Genomic DNA, 19715 nt, shown 5'->3' on the forward strand with positions numbered 1-19715 from the left:
TCCCACACCAATGCCATATAGTAAGATCATAGCGTTTCATTACTGTTATAATAACCATAACTTCATTATCTTTGTTATTGTTGTGATAGCTCTACCTTTATTATTGTTGTGATAGCTATACCTTTGTTATTGTTGTGATAGCTATACCTTTGTTATTGTTGTGATAGCTATACCTTTGTTATTGTTGTGATAGCTATACCTTTGTTATTGTTGTGATAGCTATACCTTTGTTATTGTTGTGATAGCTATACCTTTGTTATTGTTGTGATAGCTATACCTTTGTTATTGTTGTGATAGCTATACCTTTGTTATTGTTGTGATAGCTATACCTTTGTTATTGTTGTGATAGCTATACCTTTGTTATTGTTGTGATAGCTATATCTTTGTTATTGTTGTGATAGCTATACCTTTGTTATTGTTGTGATAGCTATACCTTTGTTATTGTTGTGATAGCTATACCTTTGTTATTGTTGTGATAGCTATACCTTTGTTATTGTTGTGATAGCTATACCTTTGTTATTGTTGTGATAGCTATACCTTTGTTATTGTTGTGATAGCTATACCTTTGTTATTGTTGTGATAGCTATACCTTTGTTGTTGTGATAGCTATACCTTTGTTATTGTGATAGCTATACCTTTGTTATTGTTCTGATAGCTCTACCTTTATTATTGTTGTGATAGCTATACCTTTGTTATTGTTGTGATAGCTCTACCTTTGTTATTGTGATAGCTCTACCTTTATTATTGTTGTGATAGCTATACCTTTGTTATTGTTGTGATAGCTATACCTTTGTTATTGTTGTGATAGCTATACCTTTGTTATTGTTGTGATAGCTATACCTTTGTTATTGTTGTGATAGCTATACCTTTGTTATTGTTGTGATAGCTATACCTTTGTTATTGTTGTGATAGCTATACCTTTGTTATTGTTGTGATAGCTATACCTTTGTTATTGTTGTGATAGCTATACCTTTGTTATTGTTGTGATAGCTATACATTTGTTATTGTGATAGCTATACCTTTGTTATTGTGATAGCTATACCTTTGTTGCTTTTGCGATAGCTATACCTTTGTTGCTTTTGCGATAGCTATACCTTTGTTGCTGTTGTGATAGCTATACCTTTGTTGCTGTTGTGATAGCTATACCTTTGTTGCTGTTGTGATAGCTATACCTTTGTTGCTGTTGCGATAGCTATACCTCTGTTGCTGTTGCGATAGCTATACCTCTGTTGCTGTTGTGATAGCTATACCTCTGTTGCGATTGCTCTACCTCTGTTGCTGTCGCGATTGCTGTTGTAATAGCTCTAACTTGTAATAGCTATACCTTCGTTACTTTCGTAATAGCTCTGAGTTTGTTATTGTGACACAATGACGAGAGCCCTGTTTGAAGGAGGTTAATAGCTCTCTACATTTGAGATCCTTTGACTTGTATTTCCTTGTCGGTGAAAGACAAATAAAACTAACTCTGTGCTGCTCTTATCTCAATATGTCACTGCGAACCAGCTCGGTTCAGGTTGACAGATGTTTATAAAATCCAGTTAAATATATAGTGCAGTTGGTAAGTACTGTTTTTGTTTTTTTTCTGTTCATTCAGATGTTTTTGTGTGGCACGTGCAAACAGATCATAAGACTACGACTGATAATAATCATAAGACTATGACTGATAATAATATAAAAAAAATATATAAGAATAATACTTGAAAAACCTGTCAGCATAATTATAGCAATTAGCTTTGTGTTTGCGCATCTAAAAGCGTGGATTATATTCCTGAAACTAATTCCTTATTTCAATTTATGAATGTATATCATCTATTTGACTTGTCGGACAAATGTGGTAAAGAGAGTAAAACAAATTATTCTATTTAAGTGAAAAAAAAAAAAAAAATGCGTATAAAATCGTTATAAATTGGGGGGGGGGAGATAAGGTGGATTAGTTTACCCCCTTAATGCTTACATAGTCAGACAGAAGTAATCAATTAAAGTAACCTATTTTGCCGGTAATCATGTGACTAGTAATTGTAATAATAATAATAATATGATAGTGTGTGTGTTATTTTCTGTGTCACTTACATCCGGGTCGTTTAATTGTTATGTACTTACATTTATTGTCATAAATAATTTTACAAAGAATTCTTTATAAGTTTTGGTCTCGGTTTCGATTATAGCTGATAGCACTCAAGTCATCTATTTTTTTTTATAAATGATTTTATCAAGAATTCTTCATAATTTTGGTTTCGGTTTCGATTATGGCTGAAGGAACTCGAGTTATATATATATATATATATATATATATATATATATATATACATTTTTTTTCCATAAGTTTTGGTTTCGATTCCAGCTACTGCACCCAAGTCATATGGATATATTTTTTTATTTTTGAAATCGCAACTTTATAATAAATAAAAATCGATAGAACATTAACTCTATAATAATATATAAAAAATTTGCAAGAATTAAAATATTTAAGCGTACTTCACGATCATGCTTTGCCAGGCGTTCGTGCCAGCTTATATAAATACTTTTGCAGTTTTAACAAAAGAGCTACAATAATATCAGAGCGTGTCCATTTACGCTGAACATCTACAGAATGCCAACATCAATATTTTACATATGAGTCCCCTGTGGACTTTCGACAGGTCCCACAGTCTATATAAATAAAATAGCAGATGTATGTCTGTCTGTGTGTAAATATTTAACCGATAAACTCTTAAACTACTGGTCACATAACACTGAAATTAACAGGAAATAGTAATCATGCGCAAAGGATGGTTTATAACAAGTAAAATCTTTGTTTGGATGGGTGAATAACGCGTGCAGAAATATGCCAACAAGTTGAAATACAAAATGTTCGTTTCAACTTGCCGACATGTTTCTTTCTGCCCATACTCAACTTCAATTCATTTCTTCAAGTCATTCAATATTAAATCTTATCTGTCTCCTGATAGAAGTGATAGTAATGTTTTGACTTCGGAAAGACAGACAGACAGACAGACAGCAAATCTCCATTAGTAATAGAAGTAATAGCAGTTTTCGTTTCAGACAGGCAGATAGCAAATCTCCATTCGTAATAGAAGTAATAGTATAGCTTTCACTTCATAGCAAATAAATAATTTATATATATATATATATATAAAAAAAAAAATCCAAAACTTCACGTGTCTCGTACTTTCGCCACGCAATGCTAACGGAAAATTGTCGACTCGCTTTCATTTGATTTTTAAATCACAATCCGATATCTGTTAAAATTCTCATCTGAAGAATCAAGAATTCTAACAATGGTGGGAAATTCCATTGTTGTTGAAGAAAAGAAAGCAAATACGGACATGAATATCAAATAACAGTAAATATATTCGGAGAATATATTTACTGTTATTATACAAACTATTAAAAACATCTGATCTCTTGGTGCATATCTTTTGATGGCATATAAAAGAAGGCAAATCCTTATGTAACAGAGCGTGTATGAGCGCGTAAGAAAATATCAGCAGGAGCTCGATTGCAAGGATATTAGCAATAGCTAAAATAAAAAAAAAAACATGCAAATTAGGAAGTGTGCATGACCTGGCGCAACAAGAAAAGGAAAATAAAAAAGGACACCATGTGGTCGGAGAAGAAAAAGTGCGGTTGAAAAAGATGGACATGTAAAATTGAAGACCAGAAATGGCTATCTATGGCTGTCGTGTAGTGAATGAAGCAGAAAGAAAAACATGTGGGTGGACCAGGAGAGATGAACTTGTGACTCCACAGTGGTAGCGAGAGATTTTTTTTAAACTGGTGTCAAGACGGGGAGAAAGAAAAAAAAGGTAATAAACTACTTGTGTTAAAAAAAAGAAAGAAAAATCGAGTCGGATTTATTTATTTTTATTTGTTTCTTTCTTTTCAACGGCGCTGGATGGCGTGGGGGTCCGAGAGAGGTTTGAACTGTAATGAACACGGTTTAATCGTAATGGCCACGTTACACCTGGTAGGATGATATCAGGACCACAGAATAGATGCTACACTATCTCTCTACTACAAAAAAAGCTAAAAATTAACGTAAAATTAAACTTTGACTCTGTAAGGAGGGTTATTTGTAGGGATAGGACAACAGCAGATTCTTTTCATTGTTTTGACTCGAGTGTGTATCCGTTGATATCACATGCTTTTATATAGTGAGGTGGTTCTCGGTTGATTAACTCTGTCGGATACATACTTGAATCAAAACAATGAAAAGAATATGCTGTTGTCATATCCCTGATTCTTAGATATTATACTCCCAACAGTTACCTCCTCCCTTTTTAAGAGTAGTATCGTACCTGTTATGTTGTAATAATACCATCCTCGCAGGCATTACATTCTCCCTTTCTGGTAACCCTGTTGTCGGGGGTCACAAATTCACTGGTTGCAACCCAGAAGCTTGTCAAGACATGGAGTTTCTCCAAGACGAGCCATTCATTTCAATTGGAACATGATGGGGGGGGGGTCAAAGCGATTATGATGAAAGGTAACTCTGTCGGCAGGGCCACATATTCGACGATTGCAACCTCATGCAGACGGGGTAAAACACGCCTGAAAACAGGGCCACCTGTATACTGTGGATGGCAACCCATGATGTCAGGATCAGTTCTTGGGGGCTAAGCAGTCCAGGGTTGACTGACTTGTGACACTTCACTTCAACCCTTACTTCGGTAAGATGAGATTGTCTGGTTATATCATGCCTTAATATTTGTAAGTTCATCCTTAACCATATTATTCAATCTAATTCTTTCAAAAATGAAAACGCTATTCTTTTCTATTTTCCTCCTACATCTTTCTCTATATAAAATGACATTGTCTGTCTAAGGAACGATCTCTACTAAACTCCTCTGTCAATGTTTGGTCAACAGACTTGAAACTTGATATATGTAGGGTATTTAGACTTGTGAAAAAAATTCGGTTTGCTTATTATTTGGTAAAAATTGCTGCTAAAAGGTCAGAATTGAAAAAAAAATGGAACTTGGAAAGCATAAGTCGACTTAGGGCTCTCTTACGCATGCACAAATATGCATTTCTATTTTTAAGTCGGTTAAACTTTGTTTTCTTATCCATCTAATGATAGCTCAAATAGTAACGACTAAGGCTGGAGAGATATGTGAGATGTTTTGGTTTCGATTCTAGCTGATGGCACCAAGTAATATATATATTATTTTTATTTTTTTATTTTTTTTAACTTTAAAAATCATTACTATATATTGGGTATGATATAATAATTGATAAACAATTGGCTCTATGATAGTAAATACGAAAGTTGCACGAATTAAAATATATTTAAGTGTATTTTACGACTGGGCAACACTGGCCAGCTTGTTAGTAGATATTAGCAGACAGTGGCCAATCAATTGTATTAAAAACAAAGAAGATTACCAATGCTATGGAGCAATGCATTCTAAGAATATAAAATAATTATCTTGCCTAGAGAATTTGACAAATTTATTTGGCACAGTCAATTCTCTATTGAATATATATATATATATATATATATATATATATGTATATATATATATATGTATGTAGTACTGATTTCAAAAGTTAAAACAAAAATGACAGTGCCATCAGCTAGAATCGAAACCAAAGCATTTAGTGCTCCAGCCGTGTTCCTTACTGTTTGAGCTATTGACACATAGATAAGAAAAATTTTAAATTAAACCACTTTAAGTTATGAATGAATTTGCGCATGTGCAAAAGTAATAGATATGTTATCGAGTTGAAATGAACATTTTGCATTTCAACTTGCGACATATTTCTGTAGATGTTATTCATTCATTAAACCAAGGATTTTACTCATTATAAACCATCTTTAATGTATAATTACCATTTTCTGTTAATTTCAGTGTTATGTGACCAGTAGAATTTATTTACACACATATACATACATCTGTTTTATTTATATAGGTTATAATGACCCATAAATGGTTGATGTGCCGTTTCTGTAGGTAAATTTATTCTAACCAAAGCTCAATTTTTTTTCACCCTCCGCAACGCGTTCGTCTGCTGTGAAGAATGCATAATGGTAAAGATGGCTCTTTTATCATTGACTTATTGGATTGGCCTTTATCGTGAAAGGTTACTCGATGTAACTTCGTTATCAAAGTCTCTCATCTAATGTTGCGTTCAAATTAGACTGGTCAATGGACGGGGTGGTTAGTTTAGGATGAACACATTTGTTTAAAGAGGTTTTCATGACCTAGCTTTGGTTTACTCATTTCTCAATGTCTGCAGAGAGGGGGGAAATGAAATCCAGTTCAACAATATTTGCATCATTGTTTTTTGTGTTCTTTTTTTATTTTCGCCATTTAATTCCTACATATTACCGAACGCTCTCTGACAAACGTCTCAGCATCTATGTATTAATATCGTAGTACCTTTAACATACATACGTGTGTCACGGTTTCCAGATTATAAATTATTCGATCGGGAGATCCTATTTATTACAAAGTAGGATAAGTGATAACATACTATGGACATTAAATTAGTATTACAAAAGCAGGCCAGCGGCACAATGTGCCACAGGTAGAGAGTTCTGGAAAAGAAGCTTTATTCATGGAATCTGCGTTTAGATTTAGGCACAGACAGTGGGAGAAATTATATATAGTAGTTGAAGCTAGTTGAGTGTTTTTTGTGAAAGTTTGGCAATGGAGGGGAACCATAGATTGAAGTTCAGTTGAGCAGTTGCCATGAAAATAGCAATAGAGCAGAGACAGGCTCGCAACGTCTCTTCTTGGGGAAAGAGGTTGCAAAGAAGAGAAAAAGGCATCACCTACTAGGTTTCGAAACTGGTTTTGAACTCTATTAATGCAGGATAGAGCACACTGAGCAGCAGCTGCCTAGATGTGGCAACTATACTCCATTTTAGGATGTACCTAGCTCTTATACAGATAGAGGATTGCATCAGCAATGAGATGCCTACTGGAACGGTAGAGTGATCCACCATTTTTTTTTTTTTTTTTTTTTTTTTCAGCGATCTTGGCAACGTGGAACTCTATCATCAGACTGTTTTTCTTTTTCATACATATAGCCTTGGTCTTTTCAAGACTATATGGTCAATAAGGATCTCCTGTTATTTCGCTAATCTGTCATTCTATTAAGCTTTTTGTTATATCAACTAGCTTTGACCCGATCACCTTCATGATCATGCTACAAGTACTTAATGTAAATCAATTAAGCTGTGTGTGTGTGTGTGTGTGTGTGTGTGTGTGTGTGTGTGTGTGTGTGTGTGTGTGTGTGTGTGATATTGTCATGCATCACTAGCTGCTTGGTTGCATTGGTCCTTAGCGATTTTTTTTTTTTTTTTTTTCTGATCTACTCGTGCCTGGCTTTAACTCCAATCTCTTAGTAGGAACTCCGAGCTGCCAACTGTCCCAAACTAGACACTCCTCCTCAATTGTTGCAAACCGAATCATCATTATAGGCTTGAGCCCCCCGAGAGGCATAAGCCATCCACAACAGCCCACCAGTGTCCACAGTCCTGGGTGATTCACTACAACTTCCTGCTTGGCGTCTACCTCTAAATCTCTTCTCCAGGTGTTCTATGGTCGGCCTCTTTTCCTCTTTCCCTGAGGATTCAAGGCCAAGGCCTGGTGTTTGATGTTTATTGGTTGTTTCCTCAAGGTGTGCCCAATCCATCGCCATCTTCTAATCTCTTCTGCTGGTACTTGGTTGGTTCTCCCCCTGAGACCTGTCTTACTGATGGTAGTTGGCCAGTGGATCTTTAGCATTCTTCGAAGGCATGAGTTGATAAAAGTTTGCACTCTTCTGATGCTGGTCTTTGACATCTTTCTCCACGTTTCTGCTCCATACAGTAGGACTGATTTGATGTTGGAATTAAACAGGCAGATTTTGGTGTGAGATGTGATGAGGTTGGATTGCCAGATGTTCTTGAGGGCTATGAATAATGCTTTTGCGTTTCCGATGCAGGTCTTAACGTCTGCATTTATTTCTTCCTCTTGGTTGATCACACTCCCAAGGTATGTGAAGGTCTCTACCTCTTCCAGGTTGTTGTTGCCCAACATCATTGCGTCTTTGCTGCAGGTGTTGATTTTCAGGATCTCGGTCTTGTTGGGGTGGATGTGGAGGCCAACTTGAGACGTGTGGATGGCAAGGCTAAAGGTCTTGTTCTGCATCTGTTGCTGCTTGTGGGAGAGCAACGCGAGGTCATCAGTGAAGTCAAGGTCGTCCAGCTGAGTCCAGACGGTCCACTGGATGCCGTCTCTCAGTCCATCCATCGTCCATTTCATCACCCAGTCAATAGCAAGGAGAAACTAGAATGGCACCAAGATGCATCCTTGTTGTACGCCGGTCCTTATATTGAAACGTGTCAGATATCCTCCACGTATGACCTGACAAGCCATTCCCTCATATGACTCCTTGATAATTCTCGTCAGTTTTTCTGGGATCCCATAGTGCCAGAGGAGTTGCCACAGGGTGTTACAGTGTATACTGTCGAAAGCCTTAAGGAAATCGACAAAGTTGACGTACAAAGAGGAATTCCCCTCCAGAAACTGCACAACTATGATACATAGTGTGATGATCTGGTTGGTACAGGATCTGTCCCGCCTGAAGCCCACCTGGTGGTCTCAGAGCCTAACATTCACTGCGTCTCTCATCCTTTCCAACAGAATCTAGTTGAACACCTTCCCTGGTACTGACATGAGTGTGTTGCTTCTATGGTTCTCACAGCTGCTAAGATCTCCTTTCTTTGGCAGCTTTATGATGTGTCCGTTTTTCCAATCTTCTTGTTCCCAGATGTTCTCAAAGAGTGGTTGTAACATGTCGGTTGTTGTTTCTATGTCTGTCTTGAAAGCTTCTACTGGAATTCTATCTGGGCTGGCTGCCTTACCGTTTTTCATCTTCTTGATAGTGTGGGTGATCTCTTTTGTTGGTGGATCGATGTCTGTCTGCTTCAGTGATGTCTGGAGGGTTCTCGGGAGCTGGTCTGTTGAGAAGTTCCTCAAAGTGTTCTCTCAAGTTGTTTTTGAGAGTTCGTGATGGTTTGTCCTTGCTTCTCATTGACTGGTCGTACTGGTCTGCTGGACTTGCCTGCCAGCTTCTAAGTTGTCATATACAGGTCTTTCATGTTGACATGATAGGCTTCTTCTTCTTCTGCCAGGCTGTCTATGTAGCCTCTCTTTCTTTACACTTCTCCTCACTTCTTTGTGGACTTTTGTATATTTTGTTTGGGTTGCCTCTTTGCTGCCTTTTGTATGGCTCTCATTGACTGCTTTTTTCTTGAGTCTTTTGGCTTGGATCTTCTGTAAGGTGTCCATAGAGATCCAGTCTTTGGAGTGGTTCTTCTTTGGCCCAAGCACTTCTTGGCATGTTTCCTTAAGGACATCTTTTGTTCCCTTCCAAAGGTCGTGGGCATTGATGTCTTTGGTAAACTCTTGCAGTACTTGGAATCTGTTTCTCAGGCTCACCATGAAGGCTTCCTGAATCTTCTGGTCTTTCAGTAGGTTGATGTTGTACTTCACCCTGCCTTCTGCCTGCCGTCTTCAGTCTCAGTTTGAGTCTCGCATTCAGAAGATGGTGGCCTGGTGGCCTGATACTGTGTCTGCTCCTCTTCTCACTTATGTCTTGAAGAAACCGTCTGAACTTCTTGGTGATACGGAGGTGGTCTATCTGGTTTTCTGTAACATCGTCAGGTGATACCTAGGTGGCTTTTTGAATCCTCTTGTGGGCCAAGATATTGCCTCCGATGACGAGGTCGTTCAGTCTACAGAGGTCAGCAAATTTCTCTCCATTTTTGTTCATTTCTCTGAGAGCGTGTTGTCCCATCATTCCCTCATAGCATCTATTGTCTGATCCGACCTTTGCATTGAAATCCCCCATCAGGATGTTGATGTCTTTGTCCTTCAGCTTGTCTAAGACTGCCTGTAGTCTGTTGTAGAACTGGTCTTTGCCTTCGTCATCATGATCATTGGTGGATCACATTCATCTTGATGCTCTTCTTCTTAGTCATGTTATTATCCTTGAGCCGTGCGCTTCTCACCCATCAACTTTTGGTGCTGTTCTTGAAAGCATGATTGTGTGCGCTGCATTCTCTTCATGTCCTGAGTACAACAAGAGTTCACTGGTATCAAGCCTTGTTTGTTTGGCCTGCGGCAACCTCGTCTCACTCATTCTTAGCAGGGCGATGTTTTATTGGTGCATCACTGCTGATACTTGTGCTGCCTTTCCTGCTTCATACATGGTCTTGATGTTCCATGAAGCAATGGTGGTGATTGTCCTGGTCGATAAGTGTTTTTGGCACTGAAGTGTCCTTTCAACTTTGACCCCAGCACATCATACTTTCTGCAGGTGCAAGACCTTTCTCTCCAAGAACCGGAGCTTCTCAGGTTTTTGTGGATGCTTTTGTAGCAAGGAATTCTTTTTTCAGGGTGAGGATGCTGGCCCCACGCCCAACCTTCCCAGAAGGTAGGTGGAGTGCTCTTACTCTGGGCTCTACCTGTTGAACTATCTGGCATGGGTAGCCTTACCAGGAGATGAATCTTCTGCAAGCTTAGCTCTTGGGGGTCACTGAGACATGCAACCTTCCCAACCAACGCCAAGGGTGCACTCCCTTTGGGAAGTTGCAAACCGAAGATTGTCCATAAACTGTTCCAAAACTCATTGTTACTCCTAAAACTGCCTGTAAACTGTCTAAATATATTGGCCTCCATTGACCCTGTTAGTGGTACACCTTGATTAACAATCCTAGTTTAGTTACCTTTGTGTGCCTTGGTGAACAACTTCATATACCTTTGTTCTGCTGAATAAACTTATTTTCTTTTTCTTTTATATTTTTTATCTTATTTAATTTTTTTTTTTTTTTACAACCCAACACTTGGGGTCGGCATCAATAATATCACAGCTTCATCCCTTGTTAGAAATGATTTCAAAGAAATATATATGGAACTCTTCAGTCAGTTGTTATGACCAAAGATTAACAGCTGATGATTCTGAAATAGCTTCACTGTGTGGTCTGTCCAAAATGACAATGATATCTATATATAAATTCTGAGTGAAACAGATGGGTCCTTGAGCTCAGCCTGATAGGCTGTCGTTTTGGATTTGGTTGAAAAGGATTTTTTTGCTCTGATTACAGCAGAAATCGCGTATCAATTCTACAAGAAATGTTAAAAAAGTAATGTCTCCTATTTTTTTTTATTTCACCCAAATGGGTCAGTGGGAACTGTAAATTACATTGTTATGATGACTAAACTTATGCATTCATGACCTGAAACTTTCATCTCTGTTGCAGATATTGACAATGTGAGACACCAAGAAAGCAACCCCTGTCATGGACGTGTGTCAGAAGTAGAGGTGTATCATTGAATTGAACTGGCAAAAGTGTTTGAGAATGGTGGTGACCATGTAGAAAAATAAATTTTGGAGCACAAAATGTCACTCGTTTTAATGGTACCACTCTTGTATTCGTAGCTCTTCAACTTTTGAGTTAAAAACAAAAAAATAGGAGGCTTTACTTTGGAACAACTCTTGTATTTCTCAAACTAAAGTAACCACGTCTACAACAGGGTGGGGGTGGAGGGGTTTGAACCAACAGTATCCCCTTTAAATGAACTTCCTTAAAGGGGGGGGAGGGAGATCTGAGATTGAAGCTTAACAGAGTACCTGTCATGAATATAAGGATTGAACTGAGCTAGAAGTTTCTTCACAAAATGTAAATATTAAACACTAGCGGGGGTACCCGACGTTGCCCGAGTGTTTGTTTCCGGGACGGGGGGGGGGGTAGTTTTAAAAAATGTTATGGTAGGTAAGTAGGAAGGATCAAACCCGGAGTCATGAGTAAAAGTAGGAAAATAAAGTGTGAAAAAAACCAAAAAAAAACCCATCTGCAACGTTAACAGTTCGGCCACCAAGAAAAGTCCATTCCAGTTGTTTAGGAAAAAAAAAAAAAAAAAAAAACGACTACGGTAGGTCGGCGCGAACATGAAAATATAATGTGAATTGTCCAGCATGCTAACCACTACGCCACAGAACACTGCATCTTAGTTTAGTGATTCTAAATAACTTCACATGAAAGAACTACGAAGCCAAACCGGTGTTCTCTTCTCAACTGTTCCTTGTGAACGATCCCCAAACGGTGTTAAGTGGTGGCAGGGGGAGGAGGAATTTATTAGAGAGAAAATATTTTACCACTTCCATTGATCTTAACCAATTTTGGCCGTGACTTCTCCAGCAGAAAAAGTATAGAAATCTAAGATTATCGAGGAATTTGAGAAATAATAAGCCTATAACACACCTCAGATATTGTTCTGCCGTTTGTGCATATTATATTTGCATGAAATATCTTGATTTTTAATCCTATTAATGTCAAAATCAGACGGGAAAAAATGAGTTCATTTTATTTATATAGAGAAGAGATAACACAAACTCGTCCAGTATAGGGTGGGGTGAGGGGTGTAAGGGACATTTTTGTTAGTTTTATAATTAGAATGCCCCTCCCTGGATGAGTTCATGTTGTTTGCATTTACTAGTGATGGGGCAATTCCAGTATTTTTTCCGATTCCAATACAATTACCAATTCTGATTCCTTATAAATCTCTAAATGTTTAACTATAGAGTTGCTATTTTTCCTGATTACTCTAAAAACGCACATTAAATGTGCAAATATTTTCTCAAACGTAAAACGAACACTTGTGGCGGTGTAGAAGATCTATAGATTTTATTTTTTAAAACCAAACATTATTTTATCATTACTACCAACAGCGGAAGATTTTTGCTTTAAACAAAATCAAAGACAAAAGAATCGTTTTTGGCATTGGAAAATTGGGATATATTTTTTCCAATACTGATTCCGATACTCCTCCCTCACAATGTTCTGATTTTCCTGATTTCGATAATCGTCCCAACAATGGTATTTATATTTTGACAAACAAATCTTGCTTTTTTGTTTTTATTGTATTATTTTTTATTCTTTTTATTAGGTTATATAGCAGTAATTACGCATGCTTAAAAGTCGAGTATGCAAATTATTAGTGATATAATGACCATTCCTGGGTTCGTGCTATGTTGATATTTAGATGACACCCCCCTCCTTTGTTATGTAGTCATTACTACTACCGCCCTTGTTGTATTAGTTTATGACCGAAAGCTTTTGTTTCGCAAATTATGCTTATAACCTAAGTATGGTGTGTAGCTCTTGTTAGGTTCTTGTAACACAACAGCTGGGAATGACCAGTAATGGATTATTTCCACTTGATTAGAGCAATTTTCGGGTCGTTTCTGCACGCACGCACACACACACACACACACACACACACACACACATTCACATGGAATGTTTGTTATACCAATTATATGATGATTGCCAATTTTATATGGAACATGTTATGGTTGTTGGAATTTTGCTTGGAAGCCTCTATTTAGTCTCGAAGGGTAGCTGCGCGTGTAAATACATGTCAAGGGTTGTGCAATTCCCAACCACACCTCTCCTGAATCAGCACTGCTCGAGTCCAATGGCAAGAAGAAATCTAGGACGACTGGAAACAATACCGAGATAATTGTACTTGTTTTTTTTTTTTTTTTTTTTTTTTTTTTTATTAAAAAATTTTTTTTTTTTTTGTTTATCTATATATTAGTGATAGAACGATTCCAATATTTTTCTCACTTCCGATACAATTATCGATTCTATTTCTCAATTTCCAATTCCAGTACAATTACTGATTCCGATTCTTAAATTTATACAGTCGTATTTTTTGGGGAGGTGAGGTGTGTGTGTAGGGAGGGGGGAGGGGCGAATTGCAGCAAAAAAAAAAACACAAGTAATATGTATGCATGTATATTTTTTTTCGCAAATATAAAAATACACTTTTTTTAAGTGATCTATAGATTTTAGTTTTACTAATAATTTAAAATCAATAAATATTTATCGTTTAATCGTTAATACGAACCGTGCAAAATTAAGTTCTAAACAAAAACAAATAAAAACAAAAAAAATATGACACTCAAGATGAGATCAGTAGTTCGAAGAACCCAAATAAAATGGATTAACAGAATTATTCCTGATTTCCATTTTGAACCTCATCAAGGAGCGAGAGACTAATAGCCGATGCACAAGCCCAAATATGACAGCAATACTCCATACATGGGCGAATGGTTGCCTCATAGAGGTACAGGATACTTTCGGGTGTTAGTAGTTTTCTAGCACGGTAGAGAGAGCCCACCTTCCTTGCAGCGGCCCTGGCAATGCCCTCGATGTAATTGTTCCAACTCATGTTTCCTGTGAACGTTAGGCCAAGGAGCTTGAAAGACATACTCTTAGATAAAGAGTCGTTGGCCATTGCTATAGGTGGTAGAGAAGGTTTCTTGTAATTATTGAATGAAACTTGTTTAGTCTTGGCGGCATTGCTCAAGGATCTCCCACAAACTAGCAGAGGGAAGGAGGAACCTTACTCTTCCTTTGTCAGTAGTTCTATCCCGCTACTCTATACAGCATCTCGTATTCCCAAATGGTCACCCATCTGGTACTGACGAGGCTCATCGGTGTTTACATCATTTTTACTGTATTAATGAGTAAGAGTGTCTTTAGAAATGGTTTCCGGAAACGTTTAGTATAGTATATATCTTTATCTCTACAATTATATAAATGCAACTGTGTGTGAGTTCCTTATAGATTCCAAAACAGCTGAACAGATTTTCTTTAAAATTTACAGAACTTTAGTGCAGAAGTCTGGGAGTGATCTTAGTTTAGGTTTGTCTCAGAATACCCACCCCCTTCCGATAATTACCAATAATTGAAACCGTTATTTTTATTCATCTATCATCGGTAAAGTCATTTTTCCCATGTCGTCGCTTAGCAACAATGATAGAACAACGGGTCGTGAAAATTCTACTGTGGGTAAGTTTATAACGTGCTATTTTCTTTTCTTTTTTTTTTTGCATGACATGGTCTGTCGGTTTAAACTCCACACATAAATCTCTTAATTTTTTTCATTATTCGCAAAGAATTTTATAAAGACTTGAAAATTTACGTTTTCTTTTTTGTTTTTTTGTTGTTTTTTTGCATGACATGGTCTGTAGGTTCAAACCCTGCACAGAAATTTCTTAATGTTTTTTTTTTTGTTAACTGGAAAGAAGTTTATATAAAATAATTTTATTTAAGAAACAGTAGGTTCTCTAGAGTGCAATGTAAAATAACATTTTGGACTAAGTTACTGCATGTAGAGGCATGTGAAGCTTCCTCCTAGATGATTTCACGGATTTCGATGACAATACAAATATAGGAGTGTGAAATATTTGTTGATCATCATTCAATCCCAGGAAACGTCGGGTCTCCCTGCTAGCCATACATAAAAGTTTTCAAAACTGCATCCAATATTCGTGATGTGGGGGTGGGGGGATGCTAAAGAACGTAATCCCCACAAATAGCAAGGGAATACTGTAATTAAAAGCGTAAACGGGAGAATGATATTTATATAAATAATTGAATAAATGTGCGCTCATGGTGGAAGTAGACTTGGATCACCGTGTCTGGTCAGTCAGTATTCAGCCGTGGTGAACTTGTTGGAAAGAACCAGTCCAATCTAGCCAGAGTGAATGACGCAATCATGACCATGATAACCATGCGACTGCCCTGGTGAAAATTGAACTGAAAACTTTGCAACAAAAGTTTTAATAAAACAAAAACAAACAAAAAAAGGGGGGGGGGAGGGGGTAACCGATGTTAGTCTTCTGGCTCTTCCATCTCGTTGTGGTTAATGCTTTGCTTAACTTTAGTGATCGTCAACCCTAGCAAATACTAAAATGCAAAAAAGATAGGCTCTCTCTACCGTGCTAGAAAACTACTGACACCTGAAAGTATCCTGCATCTCTATAAGGCCACCATTCGCCCATGTATGGAGTATTGTTGTCACATCTGGGCTGGTGCGTCTACTACTAGTCTCTCGCTCCTAGACCAGGTTCAAAAAAGAGTCGCCAATCTGATAGGCCCTGAATTGGCATCTAAGCTTCAGCCTCTGTCCCATCGACGAAACGTTGCATCCCTCTGCTTGTTCTACAAGTATTTTAATGGTGAATGCTCTGATGAACTGCAATCACTTGTGCCCCCACGACGCAGACACTCTCGACAAACCCGACAGGCAGCTAAATCCCACCCCCACACAGTAGAGATCCCTAGATGTAAAAGATCTTTCTACTCCAGTAGTTTCTTCCCCAGAACCGCTAGACTCTGGAATTCCATTCCAGGATCCTGCTTCCCCAACTGTACTGACATGCAGACGTTCAAGTGCAACGTGAACCGACATCTTGCTGCCCAAATCCCTACATAGTGCCCCAGTAGTTGCTGCCCCTGATAGTAGCCCCCTTACACCAATGTGGCAATGTGCCTTGTTTGGGGTGAAAATGTAATAAATAAAAAAAATAAAAATAAATAAAATAAAATAGGCAACCATTTAAAACTACCAGGTGCTGTATGTACTCTTTTATCTAGGCATTGTTTCCAGACAACCTGGACTCCTTGCCACTGGATTCAAGCAGTGTCAATTTGGGAGAGGAGTGCTTAGAAATTCTGCAACCCTTGCTTCACAATTAAGTGCACACTCTCTCATTCTTCCACTCTCTAACTCGCTCATTCATTCACTCATTAATTCATTCATTCACTCTGGGATGATCAGATGGGCTTCATCGTTCCGATGAATGAGCATCCACTGATAGTAAATGTCCTTGAAATAGGTTAAAGCCAAATGTCCTACTTAAGGAGTGAAGATTCCTATTTTCAGAAAAGTCATTTTTATGATTTTAGTTCATAAGAAATTGTTGTTAATATTTTTTTTTTTCTTCTTGGTCTTGACCGGTGATCGACTTGAAACAAGAAATTATTTGAGGGCTTGCTGTATTCAAAGAACACAATGTGGGGGAAGATAATCTGAATGGGATATATTGACATTTTCCCCCACCCACAAGTGTTAGGAAGAAAAGAAAAAAAAAAAGAATTTATCAGAGAGAAATAAAGGTATAGGAAATGGGGTTGGTGGAAAGACAATAAATAGGAAGTTTTTCACCAAGGAACACAAAGAAAGCCGAGATGGGATTGTTGGTCAAGGTATAGCGATGATTGGGACAAAGAAAGTCAATATGTTTATATAGCTTACGTTCACCTTCAATAGTGGCAATGAGTTTTGCAACAGTTAGGAACAGTTGGGGGTAATCTTGGGTTTTCAACGTTTGACAACAGAGTTGTCAGTTGGAAAGTGGAGGAAAAGGAGAAAAAGATGCATGACAAAAGAGGAAATAAATATATCAGAGAAAACAAAGTTATAGGAAATAGGGTTGATGGGAAGATAATGGATAGGAAGTTGTTTACCAAGGAACACAAAAGAAAGCCAAGGTGGGATCGTTGGTTCAAATGTGATGATGATTGGGGCAAAAAGGGTCAATATATTTTAGGATTAGTTTTAGGAGTGTCAATGAGCTTTCTGACAGTCTGCAACAGTTGGGGATGGTTGGCGAACATTCTTGAGTTTACGATAGTTGACGACAGTTATTAAAGTGAGAAGAGTTGTGAGTCGGACACAGAAGAACGAAGGTTATAGCTCAGAAAAGATAGGGAAATGAATTGATCGATTGACAACAAAGAGGCCTTAGCAAACAACTACTAAGGTGTATGGACCATACCGATGGTGTCACACACACATCAAGAGTCCAACTGGACGTGTGTGAGTTTGTGTTTTGTTTTGTTTTATTTTTTTATACTTGTGAGCTAGTACACTATCTCTGCAGTTGCTAATATGTGGGAGATGACATGGCCAGAAGAGAAGAAGACCACGGTAACAATGTTAGGATCGGCAGTTGTCGAGCAGGGGGAGACCATGTAGCGGTACATGAATAATCAACCCAACAGAACGATAACACATAGGCAAAAAACATGTGAAGATTTAAGCGGTCACAAATAAATATTCCACATCTGGGATGGTCCTGTTCAGAGCACTCTTTTTTTACTTGACAAGGTACAAAATCAACTTCACAATCTAGTGGGAGATTATTCTCTTTTCTACAGCCCCGGTCTCATAGATGAGACATTGCTAGTATTTCCCTATCCATCGTTATTTACAGGGTAGGTGCTTTTTTTTAAATTTTTACAAAGAGATCACCATATATTAAGGCCCAGAAGCCACTCACGGATAAGAGTTAATGTGTGTACGGTAGTCATGGAGGCAATAGCATAGTAATCATTAGTTGTGGAAATTTGGTGTAATTAGATTATTTAAGAGTACAGTTCAATAAGAACTTGTTTATGTTGGACTTGAAGACAATATTGTAGTCAGCTGGAAAGCAGACCAGAGTTCCACGGGCAAACAATTCTCAGAAAGACGCTTTGTTCATAGAATCCACATTTAGGTTTATGCATCGATAGAGAGTGGAGAAAATTTTTGATAATGGTTTTAGCTAGATGAGTGATTTTGTGGAAGATTGATAATGTGGGGAGAACCATAGATTGGAGCTCAGTCGAGCACTTGCCATGAAAATAATAGAGCAGAGACAGGTGCTAGACTGAACTTTAATCTGTTTTCCACTAAAACATTCACAGCAAGAACTAGTCTCCCTACCATCAATGCAAAAGAACTTTCCTCCCCCCCCCCACCCTGTATATTTAAAAGCATACGCCATAATCATGTTGACACACCGGTTCCTGCAAGAACACTAAAGTTAAACAACGATGAGCCTCGCCAGTACCAGATGGGTGACCATTTGGGAATACTAGATGCTGTATAGAGTAGCGGGATAGCACTACTGACAAAGGAAGAGTAAGGTTCCTCCTTCCCTCCGCTAGTTTGTGGGAGATCCTTGAGCAAGGTAGAGAACCCACTTCAGCCCCCCCCCACTCTGGATCAGGATAACGTGACGTCATGGAAAGCAGGTACTAATGTAATATGGAAATCAGGAATAATTCTGTTAATCCATTTTATTTGGGTTCTTCGAACTACTGATCTCATCTTGAGTGTCATATTTTTTTTGTTTTTATTTGTTTTTGTTTAAACGATAAATATTTATTGATTTTAAATTATCTAAAATCTATAGATCACTTACGAAATGTGTATTTTTATGTTTGCATAAAAAATATACATACATACAAATTACATTTTTTTTTTTTTTTTTTGCTGCAATTCGCCCTCCCCTCCCCCTCCCTACACACACACCTCACCCAAAAAATACGACTGTATAAATTTAAGAATCGGAATCAGTAATTGTATTGGAATTGGTAATTGAGAATAGAATCGGTAATTGTATCGGAAGTGAGAAAAATATTGGAATCGTTCTATCACTAATATATAGATAAACAAGAAAAAAATAAAACAAATAAAATTATCTCGGTATTGTTTCCAGTCGTCCTGGATTTCTTCTTGCCATTGGACGCGAGCAGTGCTGATTCAGGAGAGGTGTGGTTGGGAATTGCACAACCCTTGCCACGTATTTACACGCGCAGCTACCTTTCGAGACTGAATGGATGCAGTTATGTAGTAATCATAATGTAAACAAACAAAATTTATCTGCTAGATTAAAAATTTATCTGCTAGATTAAAAATTTATCTGCTAGATTAAAAATTTATCTGCTAGATTAAAAATTTATCTGCCAGATTAAAAATTTATCTGCCAGATTAAAAATTTATCTGCCAGATCCAAAATTTATCCACTAGATTAAAAACGAAATCTCCAGATTAGCAAAAAAAAAGCTGTTAAATTGGCAACACTGTTTACCG

General features: G+C 37.6%; 1 protein-coding gene and 1 pseudogene across 7 annotated transcripts in view; one reads left to right on the forward strand and one right to left on the reverse strand.

Annotated features, from left to right (window-relative positions):
* Positions 1-19715, forward strand: part of LOC145263069 (uncharacterized) — a 531947-nt gene that overhangs the window by 39850 nt on the left and 472382 nt on the right. The window lies entirely within an intron of this gene.
* On the reverse strand, positions 7548-11916 carry LOC145263026 (uncharacterized; annotated as a pseudogene). The gene has a single exon (XR_013864455.1). The product of XR_013864455.1 is annotated as an uncharacterized LOC145263026 (transcript).

Source organism: Euprymna scolopes, chromosome 38, assembly GCF_053919585.1.
Source record: "Euprymna scolopes isolate OS-2025 chromosome 38, ASM5391958v1, whole genome shotgun sequence".
NCBI classification, from domain to species: domain Eukaryota; kingdom Metazoa; phylum Mollusca; class Cephalopoda; order Sepiida; family Sepiolidae; genus Euprymna; species Euprymna scolopes.